Here is an 8,548-nt window from a genome sequence, read left to right on the forward strand (position 1 = left end):
GAGGCAAAGCAGAGGACTTGGGCTAAAACACTGAAGTGTCCCTTCCCTTGGGTATGATGTCAGCTGCCTCAATGGAGTGGGAAGTAAGTAGACTTTTCACAAGGCCTTCTAAAACCCTTGTAGCTCAGCTGGTAAAGAATTCACCTGCAATGTGGGAGACCTAGGTTTGATCCCTGGGTTGGCAAGATCCCTGGAGAAGGGAAAGGCTACCCACTCCAGTATCCTGGCCTGGAGAATTCCATGGACTGTATAGTAAGTGGGTCAGACACAAAGGGTCGCGAAGGGTCGGACAAGACTGAGCCACTTTAACTTTCACTTTTCTTCTAAAACAAAGGTCAAGAAGATCAGCCCCTCTGCCCCAGGCTATCAATCCAGTTTCAGGGGAAAAGCAAGTATGAAGACTTAGCAAGTCTCTGCCCCAAATCCTAGGAGAAGCAGAAGACGTGTTAGAAAAGAATTGGCAGTAAAATTAGAAAAGAAAAAAGAAAAAAAATCCAGATGACAAATGGAATAAAAAGGATATTATTATCAACTGCTCAGAAGCTGTGTTCAAATTAAATTGTTGATTTTTAGCTGGAAAAACACACAATGCATAGGAAGTTCTTCACATTGAACAAAGGAGTAGGTACATGTGACATTGTGCCCTGGCAAGCATTTGTTTAGAAATATGCAATTTATTTGTGTTTTGTTTAAGCTTACAAATGTGGCACTAATCTTGTATTGTGAAGCCATTCCAATTGGTGATGTATTTTTCATAATTTGGGAATATTTACAGTGTATGCTTGGATTCAACTATTCTTTTACAGATAGCTTATTTTTGGTACTATTTTGAATTTTGTACTTGATTAATTAGAAAAAGTTAATAGATGATTTGCCCGCAGCCTTGCCCTGTTGTCAACCCAGAAAGCACAAATGTTGAATTTGTAATTAAATGAGAAGAGTTCCCAGGCTGCCATGAGATGTAATTACAATTAATTCCTGACATTTTTTAAGAACCATTTTGAAAATTATCAAAATACTGATTTTTTAATTTTTACTTCGAGTTTTTTAAATTTAGATAAAATGACATTATAAAACCATTAGAAAGAATCAAGTCATTCTAACTTAAATCTGACCCAAGTGAGCCTATCAAAATCTAGAATAGTCTTGTTTATATGAACCATGCTTACCCCTTAGCAAACTGAGGACAGCTGTGTATGCTGCTTGGGATGTGCCCGAAGACAGTTTCAAAGGCTCAGCCCTTCCCAAACAATCCTCATGTATCCTGTTTTCTACCCACTTCCACTCCCACCATGCAGATTTATATATTGACAATGATATCCAATATACGATGCTGCTTCAGTTCATTTCAGTCGCTCAGTTGTGTCCAACTCTTTGCATCCTGTTGGACTGCAGCACGCCAGGCCTCCCTGTCCGTCACCAGCTCCCAGAGTTTACTCAAACTTGTGTCCACTGAGTCCACGATGCCATTCAACCATCTCATCATCTGTTGTCGCCTTCTCCTCCTGCCTTCAATCTTTCCCAGCATCAGGGTCTTTTCTAAGGAGTCAGCTCCTCACATCAGGTGGGCAAAGTATTGGAGTTTCAGGTTCAGCATCAGTCCTTCCAATGAATATTCAGGACTGATTTCCTTGAGGATGGACTGGTTGGATCTCCTTGCAGTCCAAGGGACTCTCAAGAGTCTTCTCCAACACCACAGTTCAAAAGCATCAATTCTTCAGCACTCAGCTTTCTTTATAGCCCAACTCTCGCATCCATACATGAATTGGAAAAACTGTAGACTTGACTACAGGGACCTTTGTTGGCAAAGTAATGTCTCTGCTGAATTGAACTGAACTGAACTAGGTCTGTCATAACTTTTCTTCCAAGGAGCAAGCATCTTTTAAATTTCATGTTTGCAGTCACCATCTGCAGTGATTTTGGAGCCCCCCAAAATAAAGTTTGCCACTGTTTCCACTGTTTCTCCATCTATTTGCCATGAAGTGATGGGACCAGATGCCATGATTTTAGTTTTCTGAATGTTGAGCTTTAAGCCAACTTTTTCACTCTCCTCTTTCACTTTCACCAAGAGGCTTTTTAGTTCGTCTTCATTTTCTTCCATAAGGGTGGTGTCATCTGCATATCTGAGGTTATTGATACTTCTCCCGGCAATCTTGAATCCAGCTTGTGCTTCATCCAGCCCAGCATTTCTCATCATGTACTCTGCATATAAGTTAAATAAGCAGGGTGACAATATACAGCCTTGACATACTCCTTTTCCTATTTGGAACCAGTCTGTTGTCTTATGTCCAGTTCTAACTATTGCTTCCTGACCTGCACACAGGTTTCTCAAGAGGCTCGTCAGGTGGTCTGGTATTCCCATGTCTTTTAGAATTTTCCACAGTTGATTGTGATCCACACAGTCAAAGGCTTTGGCATAGTCAATAAAGCAGAAATAGATGTTTTTCTGGAACTCTCTTGCTTTTTGATGATCCAGTGGATGTTGGCAATTTGATCTGTAGTTCCTCTGCCTTTTCTAAAACCAGCTTGAACATCTGGAAGTTCACAGTTCATGTATTGCTGAAGCCTGGCTTGGAGAATTTTGAGTATTACTTTACTAGCGTGTGAGATGAGTGCAATTGTGCTGTAGTTTGAATATTCTTTTGCATTGCCTTTCTTTGGGATTGGGATGAAAACTGATCTTTTCCAGTCCTGTGGCCACTGCTGAGTTTTCCAAATTTGTTGGCATATTGAGTGCAGCACTTTCACAGCATCATCTTTTAGTATTTGAAATAGCTCAACTGGAATCCCATCACCTCCACTAGCTTTTTCATGGTGATGCTTCCTAAGGCCCACTTGACTTCACATTCCAGAATGTCTGGCTCTAGATGAGTGATCACACCATCATGATTATCTGGGTCAAGAAGATCTCTTTTGTACAGTTGTTCTGTGTATTTTTGCCAGCTCTTCTTAATATCTTCTGTTTCTCTTAGGTCTATACCATTTCTGTCCCTTATTGAGCCCATCTTTGCATAAAATGTTCCCTTGGTATCTCTAATTTTCTTGAAGAGATCTCTAGTCTTTCCCATTCTGTTGTTTTCCTCTATTTCTTTGCACTGATCATTGAGGAAGGCTTTCTTATCTCTCCTTGCTATTCTTTGGAACTCTGCATTCAAATGGGTATATCTTTCCTTTTCTCCTTTGCTTTTTGCTTCTCTTCTTTTCACAGGTATTTGTAAGGCCTCCTCAGACAGCCATATTGCTTTATTGCATTTCTTTTTCTTGGGGATGGTCTTGATCCCTGTCTCCTGTACAATGTCACGAACCTCTGTCCATAGTTCATCACGCACTGTCTATCAGATCTAGTCCCTTAAATCTATTTCTCACTTCCACTGTATAATCGTTAGGGATTTGATTTAGGTCATGCCTGAATGGTCTAGTGGTTTCCCTATCCATCAATTTAAGTCTGAATTTGGCAATAAGAAGTTCATGATCTGAGCCACAGTCAGCTCCCAGTCTTGTTTTTGTTGACCATATAGAACCTCCACCTTTGGCTTCAAAGAATATAATCAATCTGATTTCGGTGTTGACCATCTGGTGATGTCCATGTGTAGAGTCTTCTCTTGTCTTGTTGGAAGAAGGTGTTTGCTATGACCAGTGCGTTCTCTCGGCAAAACTCTGTTAGCCTTTGCTCTGCTTCATTCTGTACTCCAAGGCCAAATTTGCCTGTTACTCTAGGTGTTTCTTGACTTCCTACTTTTGCATTCCATTCCCCTATAATGAAAAGGACATCTTTTTTGAGTGTTAGTTTAGAAGGTCTTGTAGGTCTTCACAGAACTGTTCAGCTTCTTCAGCATTACTGGTTGGAGCATAGACTTGGATTACCGTGATACTGAATGATTTGCCTTGGAAATGAAGAGATCATTCTGTTGTTTTTGAGATTGTATCCAAGTACTGCATTTCAGACTCTTTTGTTGACTATGATGGCTACTCCATTTCTTCTAAGGGATTCTTGCCCACAGTAGTAGATATAAAGGGCATCTGAATTAAATTCGCCCATTCAATCTGTTTTAGTTCTCTGATTTCTAAAATGTTGATGCTCACTCTTGCCATCTCCTGTTTGACCACTTCCAATTTGCTTTGATTCATGGACCTAAGATTCCAGGTTCCTATGCAATATTACTCTTTACAGCATTTGACCTTGCTTCCGTCACTAGTCACATTCACAACTGGGTGTTGTTTTTGCTTTGGCTCCATCTCTTCATTCTTTCTGGAGTTGTTTCTCCACTGATCTCCAGTAGCATATTGGGCACCTATCAACCTGGGGAGTTCATCTTTCAGTGTCCTGTCTTTTTGCCTCTTCATACTGTTTATGGTCTAATCACATGGACCACAGCCTTGTCTAACTCAATGAAACTATGAGCCATGCCGTGTAGGGCCACCCAAGGCAGACAGGTCATGATGGAGAGTTCTGACAAAATGTGGCCCACTGGAGAAGGAAATGGCAAACCACTTCAGTATTCTTGCCTTGAGAACCCCATGAACAGTATGAAAAGATGCTGCTTAATGCAAAACAAAATGCATGCTGGATACTATATCCCCAAAATATTGATGAAGTAATACAATTTTAAAAGTAAAGAGGAATTTTCTGATTAGAGGATGTTAACCATGAATCAGAATTCTTCCTTGACTTGAAATTTAGTGGTTATAACTGAATTGGAAACAAAGTATCTAAGTGCCTGCAATGGGCAAAGCATTTATTCAAGTTGCTGAAAAGAGTTAGGGAACAAATCTCTACTTGCCTAATCTAGATTGGCCCAAACATAAACAAGAGGGTATAATATTGATAATAGAAATGGAAGCTGGAAGGAGGATTAGCAGGCCCTTATAAGAACTTGTCACCTGCAGTGCAGGAGACCTGGGTTTGATCCCTGGGTTGGGAAGATTCCCTGGAGAAGGGCACGGCAACCCACTTTAGTATTCTGGTCTGGAGAATCCCCATAGACAGAGGAGCCTGGACTGTAGCCTTACAGTCCATGGGGTTGCAAAGAGTCAGACATGACTGAGAGACTAAGCAGAGCACATACGAACATGTAGTGCATTCTAGATCCCCACAAGTTGTGTATCCAAAAATAGGGCTACATCTCATGAAAAAATATGTGGAATTAACAGCTTCCTATGGAACCACATCGCAGTAATTTCACTGTGATGTTTCAATGTGCTTGTTGGTGACGTTAGTAGTCCAAAGATAACGATCTCTAAAATGCAATGCATGTAGCAGTATTTCCCCAATAAAGGGATTCTCTGGCCAAATAGTTTTGAGAAACAATGCATGCTCTAAGGCACTTTGGAGATTTGCAACGCACATGAACATAAAAGCTTTGAGAAATCCTTAAAGAAACCTGTCTAACTGTGTATCACTCTACATTTCTAAAGCTTTAAGCAACAGAATTCTTTTTCTGCTAACCCATAAACTTTCTGCAGTGTATACTTTGGATGCTAAACTAATATCATAGGTCTTAATCTTGCAAATATACATAGGTGGTGAGCCCATGAAATCTAGAAAAGTGACAAAAGTAAAACAATTATCAGCATTAATTCAGGATTTTAAAATGGAAAGTAATCTTGCATGACAACCAATATATTCCTTTTGTTAATGAGTTACGCTAAAGCATGGGTAGGAATCAACACGGTTTGTCTCTGTTCTCAGTTCAGGAAGCATTTATATTTCTAGAGAAAAATAATTTCTATTTCTAAAATCTATGTCTTCCTAGACAAGCCATGCATAGCAGGTGTTACTAAACCAGGCATGTATTATAAAAATCACAGGATCTAGGAATGGCTGGAGTATCCAAAATTTGTGTCCTAAAACCATTTTTAAAAAAATTTCTTTGATTAACTAATAATTGGAATTTCTTGTGTCTGCTAAAAATGACCCAAACATTATCCAATCACAATAAGATTACTGGGATTTCCCTGGTGGTCCAGTGGTTAAGAGTCTGTACTTCTGAGGCAGGGGACACAGGTTTGATCCCTGGTCAGGGAACTAAGATCCCACAGGCCTTGCAGTCAAAAAGTAAAAAACAAAACAAAACAAAAAAAACCCACCATGATTGCCTGTTAAGTGGAGCTATAAATAGCATATAGTTTCTCTCTTCCAAAAACCCCTTTCTTTTGTAATCTGGCTCTTTTGCATGCAGGTAAAAACTCAGTCATATTTTCCTCCAGATCTATTCATATTTTTAAAATAGCAAAACAATGTTCTAGATCATCACAGTCTGTTTGAATTATTTTCTAAATCTATTCCTTTCGTGTTTGGAGAAAATATCTACAGATTATTAAATTCATTTCCCACATACTATTGGTAACAAACAAAGGAATTGAAGACAGGAATTTTTGGAAATGAGCACTGCGAATGTAACAGATCCTCTCAAGATTAGTTATCGAATGTCAGTGCTCTTGGGTTTTAACTCCCATAGATAAATTATTTAAGTGGAGTTCCTGAATCAGAACAGTTTAGAACCAAACTCATAAACAAGAGGGACCGGAATTTATGCTACTACAATTGGCCTAGCATCAAAGAGTAATTAGTTAATTAATTTAATCTAAGCCAGCATTTAAAAAGATAAATGCTGTTGACACAGAGTTTTGAGATTCTTGTGTCACCATCCTCAGAATCACCCAGAGTCTGATTAGGCCTTTTCCTGACCTAGTGAGTGAAGGTCCATAGGCCGTGCTTAGGAATCCCTGTTATACCAGTCTACTGGTTCCCCAGACCCCAAATTACCTGTTGTAAGAGAAAGTTGAGTTTATTGGTAAAAGTATTAAAGAAAAAACACTATTTGATGGATGTTTTTGTAACATGTCAGAGGGGAAAGGGTTTGATTAGGATTGCAGACAGGGAATATAACAGTTTATGATTGAAAGGCACAGTAAGATGAAGGTTTAGAAGCAAAAGTTTTGAAGAATTTGGGAAAATAAAGTGGTCTGATGCTATCTGTTGGAAAAAGAACCGAACAGTCTCATGTTCATATACAATTTTTCTTCAGGAAGTTTCTGGAACAATGAAGTTATAATAAAGCCATGATAAAGATAGAGGAATACCAAAGCTATATTAGTGAAGAAAATAGAGTTCTAAACTCATGACATTGTAGACAGAGTTGCGTGGGTATAGATGCTTTCAATTCTAAGCTTCTCTAGCATGAGCTAAAGCTTAGGTCATTAATATCTGGAAGTGTGATCAAGTCACAACTTCAGGGCAATTTGTTACAATTAAGTATCATATTTCTGGGGTGACTGTTTCAACTGCCCTAAGCATCAAGTTTTCCTGTTCTTTTTGTTGGAGAATCATTTGTTGGGTCATTAAACGAGACAGCAGCTATACACATAATATGCAAAACTCTGGGGATCACAGATCTGAACACTGCAACACAAACAGCAAGTAAAGGTTAACGATAAGAATCTGCGTTCCACTTCTCAAGAGCCACAACCTAAACCAAGAGAATAAATACAGTCACCCATCTGAAGAGCCTGCAGAATTAACAATGGGGTTATCAGCAAAAATCTTCAAATTTATAACTTCTTTGTTTGCATCCTGGATCTCAGTAATATTTTAGATACCAGAGAGGTCTAGAGAGATGTAATTACAACATCCTTCTAAAATAGCACCTGTTCCCTTTAGAGAGCCATATTACATGGCAGCTATATTCTGAATCGCCTATTTTCCTGTTTCGGTGTTCAAATGTGGTCAGTTGCTTCAATTGTGTCTGACTCTTTGTGAGCCCATGGACCGTAGCCCTAGGCTCCTACATCCATGGTATTTTCCCGGCAGGAATACTGGAGTTGGTTGCCACGCCTCCTCCTGGGATCTTCCCAACCCAGGGACTGAACCCGCGTCTCCTGCAGGCAGGCAGATACTTTACTGCTGAGCCACTGGGGAAACTCCCAGTTTTAAGCTATGTCCTATCAATAATGAAAACTAAGTCTTGATTTTCTAAACTAGTTTCTAGCCTATTGAAGAGCCTAGACAGTTTGCAAAGGTTAAGTGAAAGTCGCTCAGTCACGTCTGACTCCCTGAGACTCCATGGACTATACAGTCCATGAAATTCTCCAGGGCAGAATACTGCAGTGGGTAGCCTTTCCCTTCTCCAGGAGATATTCCTAACCCAGGGATCGAACCCAGGTCTCTCGCATTGCAGGCGGATTCTTTACCAGCTGAGCCACAAGAGAAGCCCAAGAATACTGGAGTGGGTAGCCTATCCCTTCTCCAGCAGATCTTCCCACCCAGGAATCGAACCAGGGTCTCCTGCATTGCAGGTGGATTCTTTACTAACAGGGAGGCCCAAGTGTCTCTTAAAGATGATAGTAAAAGAGTAGCAGGATTCAAAACATTACAATGATGCATAGAGATAGAAAAGAATAGGATTTCGTAGAAAGTAAGTCTAATTGTGGAGAAGCATTGTTTATTTTCAAAGAGTAATAAAGAATGTGCAACATGAGGAATTGTCAAGTTTAAATGAGACCCTAAAAAACAAGTTAATAGAGCCTTCATTAGTTTGGCTGCTGTGGC

Source organism: Cervus canadensis, chromosome 33 (assembly GCF_019320065.1).
Source record: "Cervus canadensis isolate Bull #8, Minnesota chromosome 33, ASM1932006v1, whole genome shotgun sequence".
NCBI classification, from domain to species: Eukaryota; Metazoa; Chordata; class Mammalia; order Artiodactyla; family Cervidae; genus Cervus; species Cervus canadensis.